At 49.8% G+C, this 22,667-nt stretch overlaps 1 protein-coding gene and 1 long non-coding RNA gene across 2 annotated transcripts in view; one reads left to right on the top strand and one right to left on the bottom strand.

Annotated features, from left to right (window-relative positions):
• Positions 1-7,585, bottom strand: part of GPANK1 (G-patch domain and ankyrin repeats 1) — a 31,703-nt gene extending 24,118 nt beyond the window's left edge. Inside the window, exon 1 of the mRNA XM_075322513.1 lies at positions 7,361-7,585. The gene's annotated coding sequence lies outside the window, so the exon portion shown is untranslated. The remainder of the gene's footprint in view (positions 1-7,360) is intronic.
• LOC142250361 (uncharacterized) lies at positions 7,407-13,085 on the top strand. The gene is made up of 2 exons (XR_012725178.1): positions 7,407-7,714; positions 12,757-13,085. It is a non-coding gene; the product is annotated as an uncharacterized LOC142250361 (long non-coding RNA).
• Positions 13,086-22,667: the final 9,582 nt, after the last annotated feature.

Raw genomic sequence — 22,667 nt, 5'->3', positions numbered from 1 at the left:
CCGTCGGTCGGTCTCTATGTCTGTCGGTCGGTCTCTCTGTCTTATCTGTCCCTCTAGCTGTCTGTCGGTCAGTTCCCCCCCCTCTCTCATACTTACCGTTCCCCGATCTCCGGCGCGGCGCTGCACTGCTGTTATAAAAACTTCGGCGGCTTTTACTATTTTGAAAAAGCCGGCCGCCTATTAATCAATCTCGTATTCCCTGCTTTCCCCGCCCACCGGCGCCTGTGATTGGTTGCAGTCACACACGCCCACCACACTGGATGACAGCTGTCTCACTGCACCCAATCACAGCAGCCAGTGGGCATGTCTATACTGTGCAGTAAAATAAATAAATAAATAATTAAAAAAACCGGCGTGCGGTCCCACCATTTTAATACCAGCCAGATAAAGCCATACGGCTGAAGGCTGGTATTCTCAGGATGGGGAGCTCCACGTTATGGGGAGCCCCCCAGCCTAACAATATCAGTCAGCAGCCGCCCAGAATTGCCGCATACATTATATGCGACAGTTCTGGGACTGTACCCGGCTCTTCCCGATTTGCCCTGGTGCGTTGGCAAATCGGAGTAAAAAGGAGTTATTGGCAGCCCATAGCTGCCAATAAGTCCTAGATTAATCATATCAGGCGTCTCCCGGAGATTCCTTCCATGATTAATCTGTAAGTGACATTTCAAAAACACACACACCCGAAAAAATAATTTATTAGAAATAAAAAACACTAACAAAGTCCCTCATCACCAATTTATTAACCCCGACAAAGCCCTCCATGTCCGGCGTAATCCACGGACCTCCAGCGTCGCTTCCAGCTCTGCTACATGCAGGTGACAGGAGCTGCAGAATACACCGCCGCTCCTGTCAGCTCCACGCAACAAATGAGGTGAGTAGCGCGATCAGCTGCTGTCAGTCAGGTAACTCGCGGCCACCGCTGGATCCAGCGGTGGCCGCGGGTAACCTCAGTGACAGCTCAGCTGATCGCGCTACTCATCTCAGTTGCTGCGTGGAGCTGACAGGAGCGGCGGTGAGTAGCGCGATCAGCTGAGCTGTCACTGAGGTTACCCGCGGCCACCGCTGCATCCACCGCTGGATCCAGGTAACCTCAGTGACAGCTCAGCTGATCGCGCTATTGCCTTTATTAGCTGCGTGGAGGTGACAGGAGCGGCGGTGTCTTCTGCTGCTCCTGTCACCTTCATGCAGCAGAGCTGGATGCGACGCTGGAGGTCCGTGGATTATGCCGGACATGGAGGGCTTTGTCGGGGTTAATATATTGGTGATGAGGGACTTTGTTAGTGTTTTCATTTACAAGGAATGGATTAGACACAGGTGCCACATAATGGCTGTCAACCAGAATGTCCCTGAGATTTTTCCCTCGCCGAGGTGTCATCAAGGGATTCTCAGAGACATTCTGGGACAAGATCTTATCTGTCTTAAGAATCGCCCAGTGTCTTTTCAGGCAGTATCTAATCTCATTCCCTTTGTGTTATTATGGTGTTTTTTATTGTGTTTTTTGATTCTTTTTTAATTGTGTTTGTTTGTTCTCCTTGTTTTAATAGTGATTTATTCATCTTATGAATCTGTACCCATGTGTTTCTTCGTGATCGGTGGTTTTCTGCGGCTCGTCGTGAACCTTGACCTCAAGCATACCATCTGACCATTGATATAAAGTCTACCATGTGAAAAACTGTTTCAGGATTTGGAAGAGTCTGGAGACTAGCTCTCATGGAATTACTGCTATAGCTGTGTATTGACGGTTAATAAGAGAATAATTGCCCAGGGTTTTTTATATATATATATATATATATATATATATATATATATATATATATATATATATATATATATATATATATATATATATATATATATATATATATATATATTATATATATATATATATATTGTGAGACTGTGACCGGGGTTATCTATGACGGCCGGTACGTCTCGCCCCGGTTGTGCTCACTCCATGATAGAAAGTAACTCCACTCCGGGGTTAATGCTGTTTCCCTACAGGGTTAAAAGGAAACAGAAAGATGGGCGTGGAAGCTTAGTGTGTGAGGGAGTGAACACAACTCCCTGAGTTCTCTGCCGGAGAGGCCCATGTGTAATGTTATGGACTTTTGTTTGACTATTAAACCGGATGCTGTGAACCTTGATGCCTGGATCCCGTGTCTTCTGCTGCGCAGCCGACCACGCTACCTCACAATATATATATATATAGGGAATGCAGAGTTGTTCTTTAATCTTCTTGTATTTCTAAACCCTGGTGAAAGACTAAAATATAATTTATGGTCGTTAATTGAGACTTTTTGAAACCTCCTGGCAATTATGATAGTGAAATATTGTACATATTATGCTGGGCTGTTTTTCTATGATAGTTATATCTGGGACTATTGAAGGATTGAACTGTATTGTAGGGACTTAATTATGACCTAGTGATATTATTTCTATCTGGTTGATGCGGTTCCGTCACAGTGGGTATGTGGTATGACTTTAGTATATTGCGCATTCTTTATGCTATGTTTATGTTTCAAAATTTGCTGATTAGTACATATTGGGCGATCTGGGACATAGGTACGATGTGATCTTGGTTGCATTAGCCCCTGGTTACCTCCTGGTGATGTGTGCGTCTCTGGGCGCACGCTCTCTGACAGTCCTCTGTAGGTAAGACACTTCACGGCCTTCGTTGATCCAATGCGCATGCTCGGTGACGTCAGTGGGAGAATTCTCCCGGAGTCTGCGCGTTGGAGTTGGAATGCTGTGGCTTGTTTCACATGAACACTTGAGGCTGTTCACTGCGCGTGCGCCACGCTGGCACGCACATATCACCTGGTGTTTAATTAATTAAACGACACATGGGTATTTAGTACGGACATCTGGGGAATGAGCGCACTTCCGCCCCTGCCTCCATCCTGCTGAAGAAGCATTAAGCGACACGCGTCCAGGACTGGGAGCTGCATTCCTTCCCCCCACTGCTGTGTGTTTGGAGCTCCTACTATTGTCCAATTTATGGGTAAGCCTTGAATTTAGCCTTATACCAACTCTATGATCTTTTTAGATGGCATTTTCCCTGGATTAGCTGGGAGCTGCATTATGTCTGGTGACAGCGAACATTTTTGGTAGCTGTAACTAGGATATGGGACTCATTATGTTATTTGTCCTTTATTTCTACGCTAGCTAGACACACAGATCTACTTTTGTGGGGCGTGGATATTTGGTAGAGGTCCTCCTTATACCTTTTGATAAATGAATCCTGTGATTTTATATTTGTGTCCATTCATATGTTTAATAAAAATCGATGTTTTTTGGAAATTTATACTCCTATGTGTATGTGGTTCTTTTTGGGACTCATATATCATTTGTAGTCTGTTGATGGAGTTATTCCATTTATTTATCCATACATAAAGGAAGTATATGAAATTACTACAATGATATTGCAATTTTTCCCTTTGTCTTTGATCTTGTTAATAGATATTTCATGATAATTCCACACCTATAATGCTCAGGTAACATAATATACACCTGGTTATATGCCATATACGTTCACTTTCCTATTATCTACAGATATTTCATGATAATTCCACACCTATAATGCTCAGGTAACATAATATACACCTGGTTATATGCCATATGCATTCATTCTCCTATTATCTACAGATATTTCATGATCATTCCACACCTATAATGCTCAGGTAACGTAATATACACCTGGTTATATGCCATATACGTTCATTCTCCTATTATCTACAGATATTTCCTGATCATTCCACACCTATAATGCTCAGGTAACATAATATACACCTGGTTATATGCCATATGCATTCATTCTCCTATTATCTACAGATATTTCATGATCATTCCACACCTATAATGCTCAGGTAACATAATATACACCTGGTTATATGCCATATACGTTCATTCTCCTATTATCTACAGATATTTCATGATCATTCCACACCTATAATGCTCAGGTAACATAATATACACCTGGTTATATGCCATATGCGTTCATTCTCCTATTATCTACAGATATTTCATGATCATTCCACACCTATAATGCTCAGGTAACGTAATATACACCTGGTTATATGCCATATGCGTTCATTCTCCTATTATCTACAGGTATTTCATGATCATTCCACACCTATAATGCTCAGGTAACATAATATACACCTGGTTATATGCCATATGCATTCATTCTCCTATTATCTACAGATATTTCATGATCATTCCACACCTATAATGCTCAGGTAACATAATATACACCTGGTTATATGGCATATACGTTCATTCTCCTATTATCTACAGATATTTCATGATCATTCCACACCTATAATGCTCAGGTAACATAATATACACCTGGTTATATGCCATATGCATTCATTCTCCTATTATCTACAGATATTTCATGATCATTCCACACCTATAATGCTCAGGTAACATAATATACACCTGGTTATATGGCATATACGTTCATTCTCCTATTATCTACAGATATTTCATGATCATTCCACACCTATAATGCTCAGGTAACATAATATACACCTGGTTATATGCCGTATGCGTTCATTCTTCTATTATCTACAGATATTTCATGATCATTCCACACCTATAATGCTCAGGTAACGTAATATACACCTGGTTATATGCCATATGCATTCATTCTCCTATTATCTACAGATATTTCATGATCATTCCACACCTATAATGCTCAGGTAACATAATATACACCTGGTTATATGCCGTATGCGTTCATTCTCCTATTATCTACAGATATTTCATGATCATTCCACACCTATAATGCTGAGGTAACGTAATATACTCCTGGTTATATACCATATGCATTCATTCTCCTATTATCTACAGATATTTCATGATCATTCCACACCTATAATGGTCAGGTAACGTAATATACTCCTGGTTATATGCCATATGCATTCATTCTCCTATTATCTACAGATATTTCATGATCATTCCACACCTATAATGCTCAGGTAACGTAATATACACCTGGTTATATGCCATATGCATTCATTCTCCTATTATCTACAGATATTTCCTGATCATTCCACACCTATAATGCTCAGGTAACATAATATACACCTGGTTATATGCCATATGCATTCATTCTCCTATTATCTACAGATATTTCATGATCATTCCACACCTATAATGGTCAGGTAACGTAATATACTCCTGGTTATATGCCATATGCATTCATTCTCCTATTATCTACAGATATTTCCTGATCATTCCACACCTATAATGCTCAGGTAACATAATATACACCTGGTTATATGGCATATACGTTCATTCTCCTATTATCTACAGATATTTCATGATCATTCCACACCTATAATGCTCAGGTAACATAATATACACCTGGTTATATGCCATATGCATTCATTCTCCTATTATCTACAGATATTTCATGATCATTCCACACCTATAATGGTCAGGTAACGTAATATACTCCTGGTTATATGCCATATGCATTCATTCTCCTATTATCTACAGATATTTCCTGATCATTCCACACCTATAATGCTCAGGTAACATAATATACACCTGGTTATATGGCATATACGTTCATTCTCCTATTATCTACAGATATTTCATGATCATTCCACACCTATAATGCTCAGGTAACATAATATACACCTGGTTATATGCCATATGTGTTCATTCTCCTATTATCTACAGATATTTCATGATCATTCCACACCTATAATGCTCAGGTAACATAATATACACCTGGTTATATGCCATATGCATTCATTTTTCTATTATCTACAGATATTTCCTGATCATTCCACACCTATAATGCTCAGGTAACATAATATACACCTGGTTATATGCCATATGCATTCATTCTCCTATTATCTACAGATATTTCCTGATCATTCCACACCTATAATGCTCAGGTAACATAATATACACCTGGTTATATGCCATATACGTTCATTCTCCTATTATCTACAGATATTTCATGATCATTCCACACCTATAATGCTTAGGTAACATAATATACACCTGGTTATATGCCATATGCATTCATTCTCCTATTATCTACAGATATTTCATGGTCATTCCACACCTATAATGCTCAGGTAACATAATATACACCTGGTTATATGCCATATGCGTTCATTCTCCTATTATCTACAGATATTTCATGATCATTCCACACCTATAATGCTCAGGTAACATAATATACACCTGGTTATATGCCATATGCGTTCATTCTCCTATTATCTACAGATATTTCATGATCATTCCACACCTATAATGCTCAGGTAACATAATATACACCTGGTTATATGCCATATGCATTCATTCTCCTATTATCTACAGATATTTCCTGATCATTCCACACCTATAATGCTGAGGTAACGTAATATACACCTGGTTATATGCCATATGCGTTCATTCTCCTATTATCTACAGATATTTCATGATCATTCCACACCTATAATGCTCAGGTAACATAATATACACCTGGTTATATGCCATATGCATTCATTCTCCTATTATCTACAGATATTTCATGATCATTCCACACCTATAATGCTCAGGTAACATAATATACTCCTGGTTATATGCCATATGCGTTCATTCTCCTATTATCTACAGATATTTCCTGATCATTCCACACCTATAATGCTCAGGTAACGTAATATACACCTGGTTATATGCTATATGCGTTCATTCTCCTATTATCTACAGATATTTCATGATCATTCCACACCTATAATGCTCAGGTAACATAATATACACCTGGTTATATGCCATATGCATTCATTCTCCTATTATCTACAGATATTTCCTGATCATTCCACACCTATAATGCTCAGGTAACATAATATACACCTGGTTATATGCCATATGCGTTCATTCTCCTATTATCTACAGATATTTCCTGATCATTCCACACCTATAATGCTGAGGTAACGTAATATACACCTGGTTATATGCCATATGCATTCATTCTCCTATTATCTACAGATATTTCCTGATCATTCCACACCTATAATGCTCAGGTAACGTAATATACACCTGGTTATATGCCATATGCATTCATTCTCCTATTATCTACAGATATTTCATGATCATTCCACACCTATAATGCTCAGGTAACATAATATACACCTGGTTATATGCCATATGCATTCATTCTCCTATTATCTACAGATATTTCATGATCATTCCACACCTATAATGCTCATATATAATGTTCATTCCATGTGTAACTTGCCAAAGAAACCTTTAATACATCTACATAATATACATCTAATAAGTTATTACCCTCATTCTTTTTATTTATTCCTTTTCATCATTCTTTTTAGTATGTCCCAAGAAGATCTCCTACCTGTGACAGGATCCAGCTGCGTGGAGTCCCTGAAGGTAATGCACCGACACTACACCTGTGGGGCTTCACATCTGGCGTCACGAACAGGATAAGGACTAGACCTGTTCAGACAGGTGACCATGTGCCTGGGCGGTCCGCTTGAAAAATTGGAAGCGCCGCCATATTGCCACGGTAGAGGCTAGATCCCAGTGGGCAGAAGGACCTCTGCTGACGTCACACCCATGTGACCGGCCTCTTGTGTGGGAGGAGCCTGTAGTTCCCGGCAGTCAGTGCGCAGTTGCCGTACAAGCAGCAGGATGTTTCCCCTCTTCCCTGTTTCTGCTGTTTCCAGCCCTGGGTCTGATATAACAGGAGGTAATATCTGATGGAGCTTATCATGTATGAGCCTCAGGGGAAATAAAAAGGGATTGTAGGTCACCGTCTCTGGGTGCAATAGTGTGCAGCAGTAGGTGTGATGCTCTGCCTGTGGGAAGGGGGGGAGAGAGGGGGTGCGATGCTCTGCCTGTGGGAAGGGGGGGAGAGAGGGGGTGCGATGCTCTGCCTGTGGGAAGGGGGGGAGAGAGGGTGCGATGCTCTGCCTGTGGGAAGGGGGGGAGAGAGGGTGCGATGCTCTGCCTGTGGGAAGGGGGGGAGAGAGGGTGTGATGCTCTGCCTGTGGGAAGGGGGGGAGAGAGGGGGTGCGATGCTCTGCCTGTGGGAAAGGGGAGAGATAGGGTGCGATGCTCTGCCTGTGGGAAGGGGGGGAGAGAGGGGGTGCGATGCTCTGCCTGTGGGAAGGGGGGGAGAGAGGGGGTGCGATGCTCTGCCTGTGGGAAGGGGGGGAGAGAGGGGGTGCGATGCTCTGCCTGTGGGAAGGGGGGGGAGAGAGGGGGTGCGATGCTCTGCCTGTGGGAAGGGGGGGAGAGAGGGGGTGCGATGCTCTGACCGTGGGAAGGGGGGGAGAGAGGGTGCGATGCTCTGCCTGTGGGAAGGGGGGGGAGAGAGAGGGTGCGATGCTCTGCCTGTGGGAAAGGGGAGAGAGAGGGTGCGATGCTCTGCCTGTGGGAAGGGGGGGAGAGAGGGGGTGCGATGCTCTGCCTGTGGGAAGGGGGGGGGAGAAGAGGGGGTGCGATGCTCTGCCTGGGGGAAGGGGGGGGGAGAAGAGGGGGTGCGATGCTCTGCCTGGGGGAAGGGGGGGGGAGAAGAGGGGGTGCGATGCTCTGCCTGGGGGAAGGGGGGGGGAGAAGAGGGGGTGCGATGCTCTGCCTGGGGGAAGGGGGGGGGAGGGAGAAGAGGGGTGCGATGCTCTGCCTGGGGGAAGGGGGGGGGAGAAGAGGGGGTGCGATGCTCTGCCTGGGGGAAGGGGGGGGGAGAAGAGGGGGTGCGATGCTCTGCCTGGGGGAAGGGGGGGGGAGAAGAGGGGGTGCGATGCTCTGCCTGGGGGAAGGGGGGGGGAGAAGAGGGGGTGCGATGCTCTGCCTGGGGGAAGGGGGGGGGAGAAGAGGGGGTGCGATGCTCTGCCTGGGGGAAGGGGGGGGGAGAAGAGGGGGTGCGATGCTCTGCCTGGGGGAAGGGGGGGGGAGAAGAGGGGGTGCGATGCTCTGCCTGGGGGAAGGGGGGGGGAGAAGAGGGGGTGCGATGCTCTGCCTGGGGGAAGGGGGGGGGGAGAAGAGGGGGTGCGATGCTCTGCCTGGGGGAAGGGGGGGGGAGAAGAGGGGGTGCGATGCTCTGCCTGGGGGAAGGGGGGGGGAGAAGAGGGGGTGCGATGCTCTGCCTGGGGGAAGGGGGGGGGAGAAGAGGGGGTGCGATGCTCTGCCTGGGGGAAGGGGGGGGAGAAGAGGGGGTGCGATGCTCTGCCTGGGGGAAGGGGGGGGGAGAAGAGGGGGTGCGATGCTCTGCCTGGGGGAAGGGGGGGGGAGAAGAGGGGGTGCGATGCTCTGCCTGGGGGAAGGGGGGGGGAGAAGAGGGGGTGCGATGCTCTGCCTGGGGGAAGGGGGGGGGAGAAGAGGGGGTGCGATGCTCTGCCTGGGGGAAGGGGGGGGGAGAAGAGGGGGTGCGATGCTCTGCCTGGGGAAGGGGGGGGGAGAAGAGGGGGTGCGATGCTCTGCCTGGGGGAAGGGGGGGGGAGAAGAGGGGGTGCGATGCTCTGCCTGGGGGAAGGGGGGGGGAGAAGAGGGGGTGCGATGCTCTGCCTGGGGGAAGGGGGGGGGAGAAGAGGGGGTGCGATGCTCTGCCTGGGGGAAGGGGGGGGGAGAAGAGGGGGTGCGATGCTCTGCCTGGGGGAAGGGGGGGGGAGAAGAGGGGGTGCGATGCTCTGCCTGGGGGAAGGGGGGGGGAGAAGAGGGGGTGCGATGCTCTGCCTGGGGGAAGGGGGGGGGAGAAGAGGGGGTGCGATGCTCTGCCTGGGGGAAGGGGGGGGGAGAAGAGGGGGTGCGATGCTCTGCCTGGGGGAAGGGGGGGGGAGAAGAGGGGGTGCGATGCTCTGCCTGGGGGAAGGGGGGGGGAGAAGAGGGGGTGCGATGCTCTGCCTGGGGGAAGGGGGGGGGAGAAGAGGGGGTGCGATGCTCTGCCTGGGGGAAGGGGGGGGGAGAAGAGGGGGTGCGATGCTCTGCCTGGGGGAAGGGGGGGGGAGAAGAGGGGGTGCGATGCTCTGCCTGGGGGAAGGGGGGGGGAGAAGAGGGGGTGCGATGCTCTGCCTGGGGGAAGGGGGGGGGAGAAGAGGGGGTGCGATGCTCTGCCTGGGGGAAGGGGGGGGGAGAAGAGGGGGTGCGATGCTCTGCCTGGGGGAAGGGGGGGGGAGAAGAGGGGGTGCGATGCTCTGCCTGGGGGAAGGGGGGGGGAGAAGAGGGGGTGCGATGCTCTGCCTGGGGGAAGGGGGGGGGAGAAGAGGGGGTGCGATGCTCTGCCTGGGGGAAGGGGGGGGGGAGAAGAGGGGGTGCGATGCTCTGCCTGGGGGAAGGGGGGGGGAGAAGAGGGGGTGCGATGCTCTGCCTGGGGGAAGGGGGGGGGAGAAGAGGGGGTGCGATGCTCTGCCTGGGGGAAGGGGGGGGGAGAAGAGGGGGTGCGATGCTCTGCCTGGGGGAAGGGGGGGGGAGAAGAGGGGGTGCGATGCTCTGCCTGGGGGAAGGGGGGGGGAGAAGAGGGGGTGCGATGCTCTGCCTGGGGGAAGGGGGGGGGAGAAGAGGGGGTGCGATGCTCTGCCTGGGGGAAGGGGGGGGGGAGAAGAGGGGGTGCGATGCTCTGCCTGGGGGAAGGGGGGGGGAGAAGAGGGGGTGCGATGCTCTGCCTGGGGGAAGGGGGGGGGGAGAAGAGGGGGTGCGATGCTCTGCCTGGGGGAAGGGGGGGGGAGAAGAGGGGGTGCGATGCTCTGCCTGGGGGAAGGGGGGGGGAGAAGAGGGGGTGCGATGCTCTGCCTGGGGGAAGGGGGGGGGAGAAGAGGGGGTGCGATGCTCTGCCTGGGGGAAGGGGGGGGGAGAAGAGGGGGTGCGATGCTCTGCCTGGGGGAAGGGGGGGGGAGAAGAGGGGGTGCGATGCTCTGCCTGGGGGAAGGGGGGGGGAGAAGAGGGGGTGCGATGCTCTGCCTGGGGGAAGGGGGGGGGAGAAGAGGGGGTGCGATGCTCTGCCTGGGGGAAGGGGGGGGGAGAAGAGGGGGTGCGATGCTCTGCCTGGGGGAAGGGGGGGGGAGAAGAGGGGGTGCGATGCTCTGCCTGGGGGAAGGGGGGGGGGAGAAGAGGGGGTGCGATGCTCTGCCTGGGGGAAGGGGGGGGGGAGAAGAGGGGGTGCGATGCTCTGCCTGGGGGAAGGGGGGGGGGAGAAGAGGGGGTGCGATGCTCTGCCTGGGGGAAGGGGGGGGGAGAAGAGGGGGGTGCGATGCTCTGCCTGGGGGAAGGGGGGGGGGGAAGAGGGGGTGCGATGCTCTGCCTGGGGGAAGGGGGGGGGGGAAGAGGGGGTGCGATGCTCTGCCTGGGGGAAGGGGGGGGGGAGAAGAGGGGGTGCGATGCTCTGCCTGGGGGAAGGGGGGGGGGAGAAGAGGGGGTGCGATGCTCTGCCTGGGGGAAGGGGGGGGGGAGAAGAGGGGGTGCGATGCTCTGCCTGGGGGAAGGGGGGGGGGAGAAGAGGGGGTGCGATGCTCTGCCTGGGGGAAGGGGGGGGGGAGAAGAGGGGGTGCGATGCTCTGCCTGGGGGAAGGGGGGGGGGGAGAAGAGGGGGTGCGATGCTCTGCCTGGGGGAAGGGGGGGGGGGAGAAGAGGGGGTGCGATGCTCTGCCTGGGGGAAGGGGGGGGGGGAGAAGAGGGGGTGCGATGCTCTGCCTGGGGGAAGGGGGGGGGGGAGAAGAGGGGGTGCGATGCTCTGCCTGGGGGAAGGGGGGGGGGGAGAAGAGGGGGTGCGATGCTCTGCCTGGGGGAAGGGGGGGGGGGAGAAGAGGGGGTGCGATGCTCTGCCTGGGGGAAGGGGGGGGGGGAGAAGAGGGGGTGCGATGCTCTGCCTGGGGGAAGGGGGGGGGGGAGAAGAGGGGGTGCGATGCTCTGCCTGGGGGAAGGGGGGGGGGGAGAAGAGGGGGTGCGATGCTCTGCCTGGGGGAAGGGGGGGGGGGAGAAGAGGGGGTGCGATGCTCTGCCTGGGGGAAGGGGGGGGGGGAGAAGAGGGGGGTGCGATGCTCTGCCTGGGGGAAGGGGGGGGGGGAGAAGAGGGGGTGCGATGCTCTGCCTGGGGGAAGGGGGGGGGGGAGAAGAGGGGGTGCGATGCTCTGCCTGGGGGAAGGGGGGGGGGGGAGAAGAGGGGGTGCGATGCTCTGCCTGGGGGAAGGGGGGGGGGGAGAAGAGGGGGTGCGATGCTCTGCCTGGGGGAAGGGGGGGGGGGAGAAGAGGGGGTGCGATGCTCTGCCTGGGGGAAGGGGGGGGGGGGAGAAGAGGGGGTGCGATGCTCTGCCTGGGGGAAGGGGGGGGGGGAGAAGAGGGGGTGCGATGCTCTGCCTGGGGGAAGGGGGGGGGGAGAAGAGGGGGTGCGATGCTCTGCCTGGGGGAAGGGGGGGGGGAGAAGAGGGGGTGCGATGCTCTGCCTGGGGGAAGGGGGGGAGAGGGTGCGATGCTCTGCCTGGGGGAAGGGGTGGGGAATGCAATGCTCTGTGGGGGGAGTCGCAGAGCAGCACCCGGCGTCCCTGTTGTCTTTTCCCGTTAGAGGCATGGAGCGGGGGATAGATCCAGGAGGAGGGGATTGGAGCAGTCACTGTATATAAGGGAAGCCCATTGGATATTAAAGCTGGAGCCAGAGATCACAAAGGGCTGAATTCCACAATGATCTGTGACTGATACTGATGTGTTTATTAGCAGGTGATTATCAGCACATTCATTATACGCAGTTTATGGGAATTTGTGGCATTATTATTATTACTAATTATTGGTCATTTTTCTTTACAGAGTTCGGGGCAATATCGGCTCCACAGAGAATTCTTCCTCATCCACTGAATATGAACGTTTCATCTATTGGAGAGAATCCCACAAGTGACATAAGAGGATATCTCTGTGTATACATTCTCTGCACTGTGTATTATATGGGGTGTACTTATATATTCTCTGCACTGTGTATTATATGGGGTGTACTTATATATTCTCTGTGCTGTGTATTATATGGGGTGTACTTATATAATGTTTGTATTGATGCTTCTCTGTGTCATCTGTGTGAGACGCGGTGATGGACAGGGTGTCCTTTTTTTCCCACTGTCTTTAATAAAGTTTCTTTTAATTAAGCTGTTTCTGGATTTCCTCTCTTCTATGGGGTCTCATAGATGCTACCATCACTAATTTAGGACTTAGTGGCAGCTATGGGCTGCTATTAACTCCTTATTACCCCCATTGCCACCACACCAGGACAATCAAGATGATCCAGGTAAAGTGCTGGGATTGTCACATCTAATGGATGCAGCGATCCGGGAGGCTGCAGGCTGATATTTTTAGGCTGGGGGCAGGCTAATAACCATAGGCATCCCCAGTCTGAGAATACCAGCCACCAGTTGTGAGGCTTTATCTTGGCTGGGTATCAAAATTGAGGGGACTGCACGCTGTTATTTTACTGTACAATATAGACCCACCGGCGGCTGTGATTGGTTGCAGTCAGACAGCTGTCAGTCAGTGTGGGGGTGCATCTGACTGCAACCAATCACAGCCACCAGTGGGCAGGGGAAGCCGTGAATATGTATGAGCCTAATGAGCGGCTCAGGAAGAAGAATGAGAGGCCGCAGGAGCAGTGTGACAGCTGCGCCGGTGATCAGTGAGTATGAAGTGCTTGCTCCTACTGCTTTGTGCCGGATTCTGGTCCCCATAGACTTTTTATGGGGACCAGCATCTGACCAGACACCGGGGATCAATCCCCCGCTGACCTGGAGCCAGCGGGTGATTAATCTGCCAGTCCTCAAACACAGAAAGAAGTGACATGCTGCTGCTTTTTCCTTCCACAAAAACTGCAAGGAACAAAGAAGCGACGTGTGCACAGCCTGTCTGAGTTCTCATAGACTTTGCTGGGGAAGACAATGCATGCAGTTTTGGGCAACAAACCACCAAAAAACGTGGCAAAATACGCAGCGTGCGCACAGGGCCTAAAGATGGAATTGCTGTTCGTTAACTTCCCAGACAGTGGCCGGTGTGTAATATGTGGCAGACGGACAGGAGGTATGAGAACGGCCTCTACCGCACCACATCCTTAGCTCTTCATTGTATTACCTGGCCGGTGTGTAATGTGTGGCAGATGGACAGGAGGTGTGAGAATGGCCTCTGACCGCACCACAGCCTTAGCTCTTCATTATATTACCTGGCCGGTGTGTAATGTGTGGCACATGGACAGGAGGTGTGAGAATGGCCTCTGACCGCACCACATCCTTAGCTCTTCATTTTATTACCTGGCCGGTGTGTAATGTGTGGCAGACGGACAGGAGGTATGAGAACGGCCTCTGACCGCACCACAGCCTTAGCTCTTCATTATATTACCTGGCCGGTGTGTAATGTGTGGCAGATGGACAGGAGGTGTGAGAACGGCCTCTACCGCACCACATCCTTACCTCTTCATTATATTACCTGGCCGGTGTGTAATGTGTGGCAGATGGACAGGAGGTATGAGAACGGCCTCTGACCGCACCACATCCTTAGCTCTTCATTTTATTACCTGGCCGGTATGTAATGTGTGGCAGATGGACAGGAGGTGTGAGAACGGCCTCTGACCGCACCACAGCCTTAGCTCTTCATTATATTACCTGGCCGGTGTGTAATGTGTGGCAGATGGACAGGAGGTGTGAGAACGGCCTCTGACCGCACCACATCCTTAGCTCTTCATTATATTACCTGGCCGGTGTGTAATGTGTGGCAGATGGACAGGAGGTATGAGAACGGCCTCTACCGCACCACAGCCTTAGCTCTTCATTATATTACCTGGCCGCTGTGTAATGTGTGGCAGATGGACAGGAGGTGTGAGAACGGCCTCTACCGCACCACAGCCTTAGCTCTTCATTATATTACCTGGCCGGTGTGTAATGTGTGGCAGATGGACAGGAGGTGTGAGAACGGCCTCTACCGCACCACATCCTTAGCTCTTCATTGTATTACCTGGCCGGTGTGTAATGTGTGGCAGATGGACAGGAGGTGTGAGAACGGCCTCTACCGCACCACAGCCTCAGCTCTTCATTATATTACCTGACCGGTGTGTAATGTGTGGCAGGGCAGATGGACAGGAGGTATGAGAACGGCCTCTGACCGCACCACAGCCTTAGCTCTTCATTATATTACCTGGCCGGTGTGTAATGTGTGGCAGACGGACAGGAGGTGTGAGAACGGCCCCTGACCACACCACAGCCTCAGCTCTTCATTATATTACCTGGCCAGTGTGTAATGTGTGGCAGATGGACAGGAGGTGTGAGAACGGCCCCTGACCACACCACAGCCTCAGCTCTTCATTATATTACCTGGCCGGTGTGTAATGTGTGGCAGAAGGACAGGAGGTATGAGAACGGCCTCTACCGCACCACAGCCTCAGCTCTTCATTATATTACCTGACCGGTGTGTAATGTGTGGCAGGGCAGATGGACAGGAGGTATGAGAACGGCCTCTGACCGCACCACAGCCTTAGCTCTTCATTATATTACCTGGCCGGTGTGTAATGTGTGGCAGACGGACAGGAGGTGTGAGAACGGCCCCTGACCACACCACAGCCTCAGCTCTTCATTATATTACCTGGCCAGTGTGTAATGTGTGGCAGATGGACAGGAGGTGTGAGAACGGCCCCTGACCACACCACAGCCTCAGCTCTTCATTATATTACCTGGCCGGTGTGTAATGTGTGGCAGAAGGACAGGAGGTGTGAGAACGGCCTCTACCGCACCACATCCTTAGCTCTTCATTATATTACCTGGCCGGTGTGTAATGTGTGGCAGAAGGACAGGAGGTATGAGAACGGCCTCTACCGCACCACATCCTTAGCTCTTCATTATATTACCTGGCCGGTGTGTAATGTGTGGCAGAAGGACAGGAGGTATGAGAACGGCCTCTACCGCACCACATCCTTAGCTCTTCATTATATTACCTGGCCGGTGTGTAATGTGTGGCAGAAGGACAGGAGGTATGAGAACGGCCTCTACCGCACCACATCCTTAGCTCTTCATTATATTACCTGGCCGGTGTGTAATGTGTGGCAGAAGGACAGGAGGTATGAGAACGGCCTCTACCGCACCACAGCCTCAGCTCTTCATTATATTACCTGGCCGGTGTGTAATGTGTGGCAGATGGACAGGAGGTATGAGAACGGCCTCTACCGCACCACATCCTTAGCTCTTCATTATATTACCTGGCCGGTGTGTAATGTGTGGCAGAAGGACAGGAGGTATGAGAACGGCCTCTGACCGCACCACATCCTTAGCTCTTCATTATATTACCTGGCCGGTGTGTAATGTGTGGCAGAAGGACAGGAGGTATGAGAACGGCCTCTACCGCACCACAGCCTCAGCTCTTCATTATATTACCTGGCCGGTGTGTAATGTGTGGCAGATGGACAGGAGGTATGAGAACGGCCTCTACCGCACCACATCCTTAGCTCTTCATTATATTACCTGGCCGGTGTGTAATGTGTGGCAGAAGGACAGGAGGTATGAGAACGGCCTCTACCGCACCACATCCTTAGCTCTTCATTTTATTACCTGGCCGGTGTGTAATGTGTGGCAGAAGGACAGGAGGTATGAGAACGGCCTCTACCGCACCACATCCTTAGCTCTTCATTGTATTACCTGGCCGGTGTGTAATGTGTGGCAGATGGACAGGAGGTGTGAGAACGGCCTCTACCGCACCACATCCTTAGCTCTTCATTTTATTACCTGGCCGGTGTGTAATGTGTGGCAGAAGGACAGGAGGTATGAGAACGGCCTCTACCGCACCACATCCTTAGCTCTTCATTTTATTACCTGGCCGGTGTGTAATGTGTGGCAGAAGGACAGGAGGTGTGAGAACGGCCTCTACCGCACCACAGCCTTAGCTCTTCATTATATTACCTGGCCGGGTGTGTAATGTGTGGCAGATGGACAGGAGGTGTGAGAACGGCCTCTACCGCACCACAGCCTTAGCTCTTCATTATATTACCTGGCCGGTGTGTAATGTGTGGCAGAAGGACAGGAGGTGTGAGAACGGCCTCTACCGCACCACATCCTTAGCTCTTCATTATATTACCTGGCCGGTGTGTAATGTGTGGCAGATGGACAGGAGGTATGAGAACGGCCTCTACCGCACCACAGCCTTAGCTCTTCATTATATTACCTGGCCGGTGTGTAATGTGTGGCAGATGGACAGGAGGTATGAGAACGGCCTCTACCGCACCACATCCTTAGCTCTTCATTATATTACCTGGCCGGTGTGTAATGTGTGGCAGATGGACAGGAGGTGTGAGAACGGCCTCTACCGCACCACATCCTTAGCTCTTCATTGTATTACCTGGCCGGTGTGTAATGTGTGGCAGATGGACAGGAGGTGTGAGAACGGCCTCTACCGCACCACATCCTTAGCTCTTCATTTTATTACCTGGCCGGTGTGTAATGTGTGGCAGATGGACAGGAGGTATGAGAACGGCCTCTGACCGCACCACATCCTTAGCTCTTCATTATATTACCTGGCCGGTGTGTAATGTGTGGCAGATGGACAGGAGGTGTGAGAACGGCCTCTGACCGCACCACATCCTTAGCTCTTCATTGTATTACCTGGCATAACACTACTCACTAGTGATTGATGGCCCTGACAGAAGTTATGAAGCATTGAACGACCGCCCTATTACACGGAATACATTACAAGCTGCGGTCAGACACATTTCACCTATATGGTGATTATGGCAGCTTGTACATCATTGTGAATAGATTTATTTCATAAAATAACCACTTTAAAGGGAATAAACCTTACATAGCAAAGTTTGTAATAGTGAGTTGAAAGAAAAAAAACATCTGCAAAGAGCGCCCTGCAACTAAAGGTCTTATCCTGATTAACTACTCATTAATTTTTTTTCTTTCCTTCGACTCCATGTGTAACAGAACAAGAAACTTTAGTAACGTTCAGAAGTGTCTTCATCAAGACATTGATCTCTTCCAGCCAATCACTGACCTCAGCAACTCGTTCCAGCTACATCGGATGAGCCAAGGAGATCTGTGATTGGCTGCAGCAATGTTGACGTGATGTCACAGCCAAACAGCATAGAACATCACCGCAGTGAAGACGGTGCTCAATCTGGTTTGGGGGTGTACATTTACACCGCGTGCAGAATTATTAGGCAAGTTGTATTTTAGAGGATTTTTTTTATTATTGATCTACAACTATGTTCTCAATCAATCCAAAAGACTCATAAATATCAAAGCTTAATATTTTTGGCAGTTGGAGTGGTTTTTTTTTTTAGATTTGGCTATCTTAGGAGGATATCTGTTTGTGCAGGTAACTATTACTGTGCAGAATTATTAGGCAACTTAATAAAAACCAAATATATCCCCATCTCACTTGTTTATTTTCACCAGGTAAACCAATATAACTGCACAAAATTTAGAAATAAACATTTCTGACATGCAAAAACAAAACCCCAAAAAATGAGTGACCAATATAGCCACCTTTCTTTATGATGACACTAAGCAGCCGACCATCCATAGATGCTGTCAGTTGCTTGATCTGTTTACGATCAACATTGCATGCAGCAGCCACCACAGCCTCCCAGACACTGTTCCGAGAGGTGCACTGTTTTCCCTCCCTGTAGATCTAACATTTTATGAGGGACCACAGGTTCTCTATGGGGTTCAGATCAGGTGAACAAGGGGGCCATGTCATTATTTTTTTCATCTTTTAGATCTTTACTGGCCAGCCACGCTGTGGAGTAGTTGGATGCATGTGATAGAGCAATGTCCTGCATGAAAATCATGTTTTTCTTGAACGATACCGACTTCTTCCTGTACCACTGCTTGAGGTTGTCTTCCAGAAACTGGCAGTAAGTCTGGGAGTTGAGCTTCACTCCATCCTCAATTCGAAAAGGTCCCACAAGTTCATCTTTGATGATACCAGCCCATACCAGTTCCCCACCTCCACCTTGCTGGCGTCTGAGTCAGAGTGGAGCTCTCTGCCCTTTACTGATCCAGCCTCTGGCCCATCCATCTGCCCATCAAGAGTCACTCTCATTTCATCAGTCCATAAAAACCTTTGAAAAACCAGTCTTAAGATATTTCTTGGCCCAGTCTTGACGTTTTATCTTATGTTTCTTGTTCAGAGGTGGTGGTTTTTCAGCCTTCCTTACCTTGGCCATGTCCCTGAGTATGGCACACCTTGTGCTTTTTGATACTCCAGTAACGTTGCAGTCTGAAATATGACCAAACTGGTGGCAAATGGCATCTTGGCAGCTTTACGCTTGATTTTCATCAATTCATGGGCAGTTATTTTGCGCCTTTTTTGCCCAGCACGGTGCTTGCGACCCTGTTGGCTATTTGACATGAAACGCTTGATTGTTCGGTGATCAAGCTTCAAAAGTTTGTCAGTTTCAAGACTGCTGCATCCCTCTGAAAGACATCTCACAATTTTGGACTTTTCAGAGACCGTCAAATCTCTCTTCTGACCCATTTTGCCAAAGGAAAGGAAGTTGCCTAATAATTAAGCACACCTTATATAGGTTGTTAATGTCATTACACCAGACCCCTCCTCATTACAGAGAGGCACATCACCTGATTTACTTAATTTGATAGTTGGCTCTCAAGCCTATACAGCTTGTAGTAGGACAACATGTATAAAAAGCATCATGTGATCAAAATACTCATTTGCCTAATAATTCTGCACACAGTATATTTGCACAGTCAGTGTTTGCAACGTGTTGGAAGTAGCGTGTTTGTTTGCATACAGAATGCTGCGTTCTACAGTACAAGCACAGTGGATGGATTTATAGAAATCTCTTGCCCACGGGTGCTTCTTTTCTCTGCTCCGTAAACTTACATGTGGCGCGGCTTTCCAAGCTGCAGCATGTCAATTTATGTTCCTGTGCCCAGAATGTTCTCCATAGGGAGAAAAAAGCAAAAGTAGGTAGCACACTGAACCCTGATAGTAGGCGCGGGACTGCTGCATTCTCCTGCAGAGCACACTCACATTTCCACAGGCGGGCTGACACTGCGTCAGCTGCTGTACATGCAACCTAAGAGCTTACTTTGTAGTCTTCCATATCACTTAGTCAATGTGAAAAAAATGTGAACACTTTCAAATCTAGTACCACTAATATACTAATCGCATACTGATAGATGACAGACTGAACATGAGTCAACAGTGTGATGCAGCAGCAAAAAAGACAAGCACAATTTTGCAATGTATTAACAGAAGCACAGATAATAATAAGTTTTATTTCTATAGCGCCAACATATTCCACAGCGCTTTACAATTCAGAGGGGACATGTACAGACAATATGAGAATACAAAATAAAATTAAGATACCAGGAGGAGTGAGGGGCCCTGCTCGTAAGCTTACATTCTATGAGGAAATAGGGGAGACACAAAAGGTGAATGGGGGGAGAAAAGCTTGTCATATATGGTCCAGCCATCGATCACGTGAAGTAATTATCACCCTCTACTCCTCTTTGGTCAGACCTCATCTGCAATTCTGAGCACCACGTCTTAAAAAAAGACATCAACAAATTGGAGCAAGTTCACAGAAGAGCAGCCAGAATGGTGACCGGTCTATAAACTGTCCGATGAGGAATGGTTACAGGATTTGGGAATGTTTAGCTTGAAAAAAAGAAAACGGAGAGGAATCTTAATAGCCGTCTGCAAATATCTCAAAGGCTGTCGAACTAGGGTTGACAAGGACAAGGAAAGAATAGAAGCAATGGAATGAAACTGATTGGGATGCGTCACAGATTAGATTTTGGAATAAAAACCTTTTGACAGTGAGGGCGATCAATGACTGGAACCACAAGAGGTAGTGAGTTCCCCTTCAATGGAAGACGTAAAAAGGAGACTGGACAGACACCTGTGTGGGATGATATAGTGAATCCTGCTGTGAGCAGGGATTGAACCTGATGACCCTGGAGGTCCCGTCCAACTATAACATTCTATCATTCTACTGCAGATAATCTACAGATACAGTAGAATAAAGCCCAATTAGCATGATAACATGGTTTTTAGCCAAGTGTGTCCATTTTAAAAACGCCCCTAGGGACCTGGTCCTTTAGCCCACTAGAGTTTAGCATTTTCATAGAGAGCAGGCTAAATCCTAGTGGGCAGAAGGACCTGGTCCATTAGATCACTTAAGCTGGTGTCACACTAAACGACAGCGACAACGACGTCGCTGTTACGTCACCATTTTCGGTGACGTAACAGCGACCTTGTAAGTCGCTGTTATGATCGCTGCTTAGCTGTCAAACACAGCAGAAGCAGCGATCATAAGGTCGCTGTGCTACATGTTCAGAGAGCAGGGAGCCGCGCTTAGCGCTGGCTCCTTGCTCTCCTGCAGCACACATCGGGTTAATTAACCCGATGTGTGCTGCAGCTACATGTCACAGTTCAGAGAGCAGGGAGCCGCGCTTAGCGCTGGCTCCTTGCTCTCCTGCAGCACACATCGGGTTAATTAACCCGATGTGTGCTGCAGCTACATGTCACAGTTCAGAGAGCAGGGAGCCGCGCTTAGCGCTGGCTCCTTGCTCTCCTGCAGCACACATCGGGTTAATTAACCCGATGTGTGCTGCAGCTACATGTCACAGTGCAGAGAGCAGGGAGCCGCGCTTAGCGCTGGCTCCTTGCTCTCCTGCAGCACACATCGGGTTAATTAACCCGATGTGTGCTGCAGCTACATGTCACAGTGCAGAGAGCAGGGAGCCGCGCGCACTGCTTAGCGCTGGCTCCTTGCTCTCCTTGCTACAGTATACATCGGGTTAATTACCCGATGCATACTGCAGCCACATGTCACAGTGCAGGAGCCGGCGCTGGCAGCAAGAGCGGAGGCTGGTAACCAGCGTAAACATCGGGTAACCAGGGAAAGGTCTTCCCTTGGTTACCCGATGTTTACGCTGGTTACAGCTTACCGCAGCTGCCAGTGCCGGCTCCTGATCGCTTCATTTCGTCGCTCTCTCGCTGTCACACACAGCGATGTGTGTGTCACAGCGGGAGAGTGACGACCAAAAAATGAAGCTGGACATTCAGCAACGACCGGCGACCTCACAGCAGGGGCCAGGTCGTTGCTGGATGTCACACACAGCGACAGCGACGGGACGTCGCTGCAACGTCACAGAAAATGGTGACGTAGCAGCGACGTCGTTGTCGTCGTCGTTATGTGTGACACCAACATAAGTCTTGTATTAAAACAGTTATTGGGACCTGGTCCTTTAGCCCACTAGGAATTAGCTTTCTCATAGAGAGCAGGATAAATCCCAGTTGGCAGAAGGACCTGGTCCTTTTTTCTCCATTACGAGTTGTATTAAAACACTCATTAGGACCAGGTTCTTTAGCCCACTAGGAATTAGCTTTCTTATGTAGAGCAGGCTAAATCCCAGTGGGCAGAAGGACCTGGTCCTTTTTCCCCACTAAAAATCGTATTAAAACACTCATTAGGACCTGGTCCTTTAGCCCACTAGGAATTAGCTTTCTCATACAGAGCAGGATAAATCCCAGTGGGCAGAAGGACCTGGTCCTTTTTTCCCACTAAAAATCGTATTAAAACACTCATTAGAACCTGGTCCTTTAGCCCACTAGGAATTAGCTTTCTCATAGAGAGCAGGATAAATCCCAGTTGGCAGAAGGACCTGGTCCTTTTTTCCCCATTACGAGTTGTATTAAAACACTCATTAAGACCTGGTCCTTTAGCCCAC

This window comes from Anomaloglossus baeobatrachus, chromosome 9 (assembly GCF_048569485.1).
Source record: "Anomaloglossus baeobatrachus isolate aAnoBae1 chromosome 9, aAnoBae1.hap1, whole genome shotgun sequence".
In the NCBI taxonomy this organism is placed as follows: Eukaryota; Metazoa; Chordata; class Amphibia; order Anura; family Aromobatidae; genus Anomaloglossus; species Anomaloglossus baeobatrachus.
Note: the sequence above shows the minus strand (reverse complement) of the source record. Positions and strands in the feature narration are given on the sequence as shown.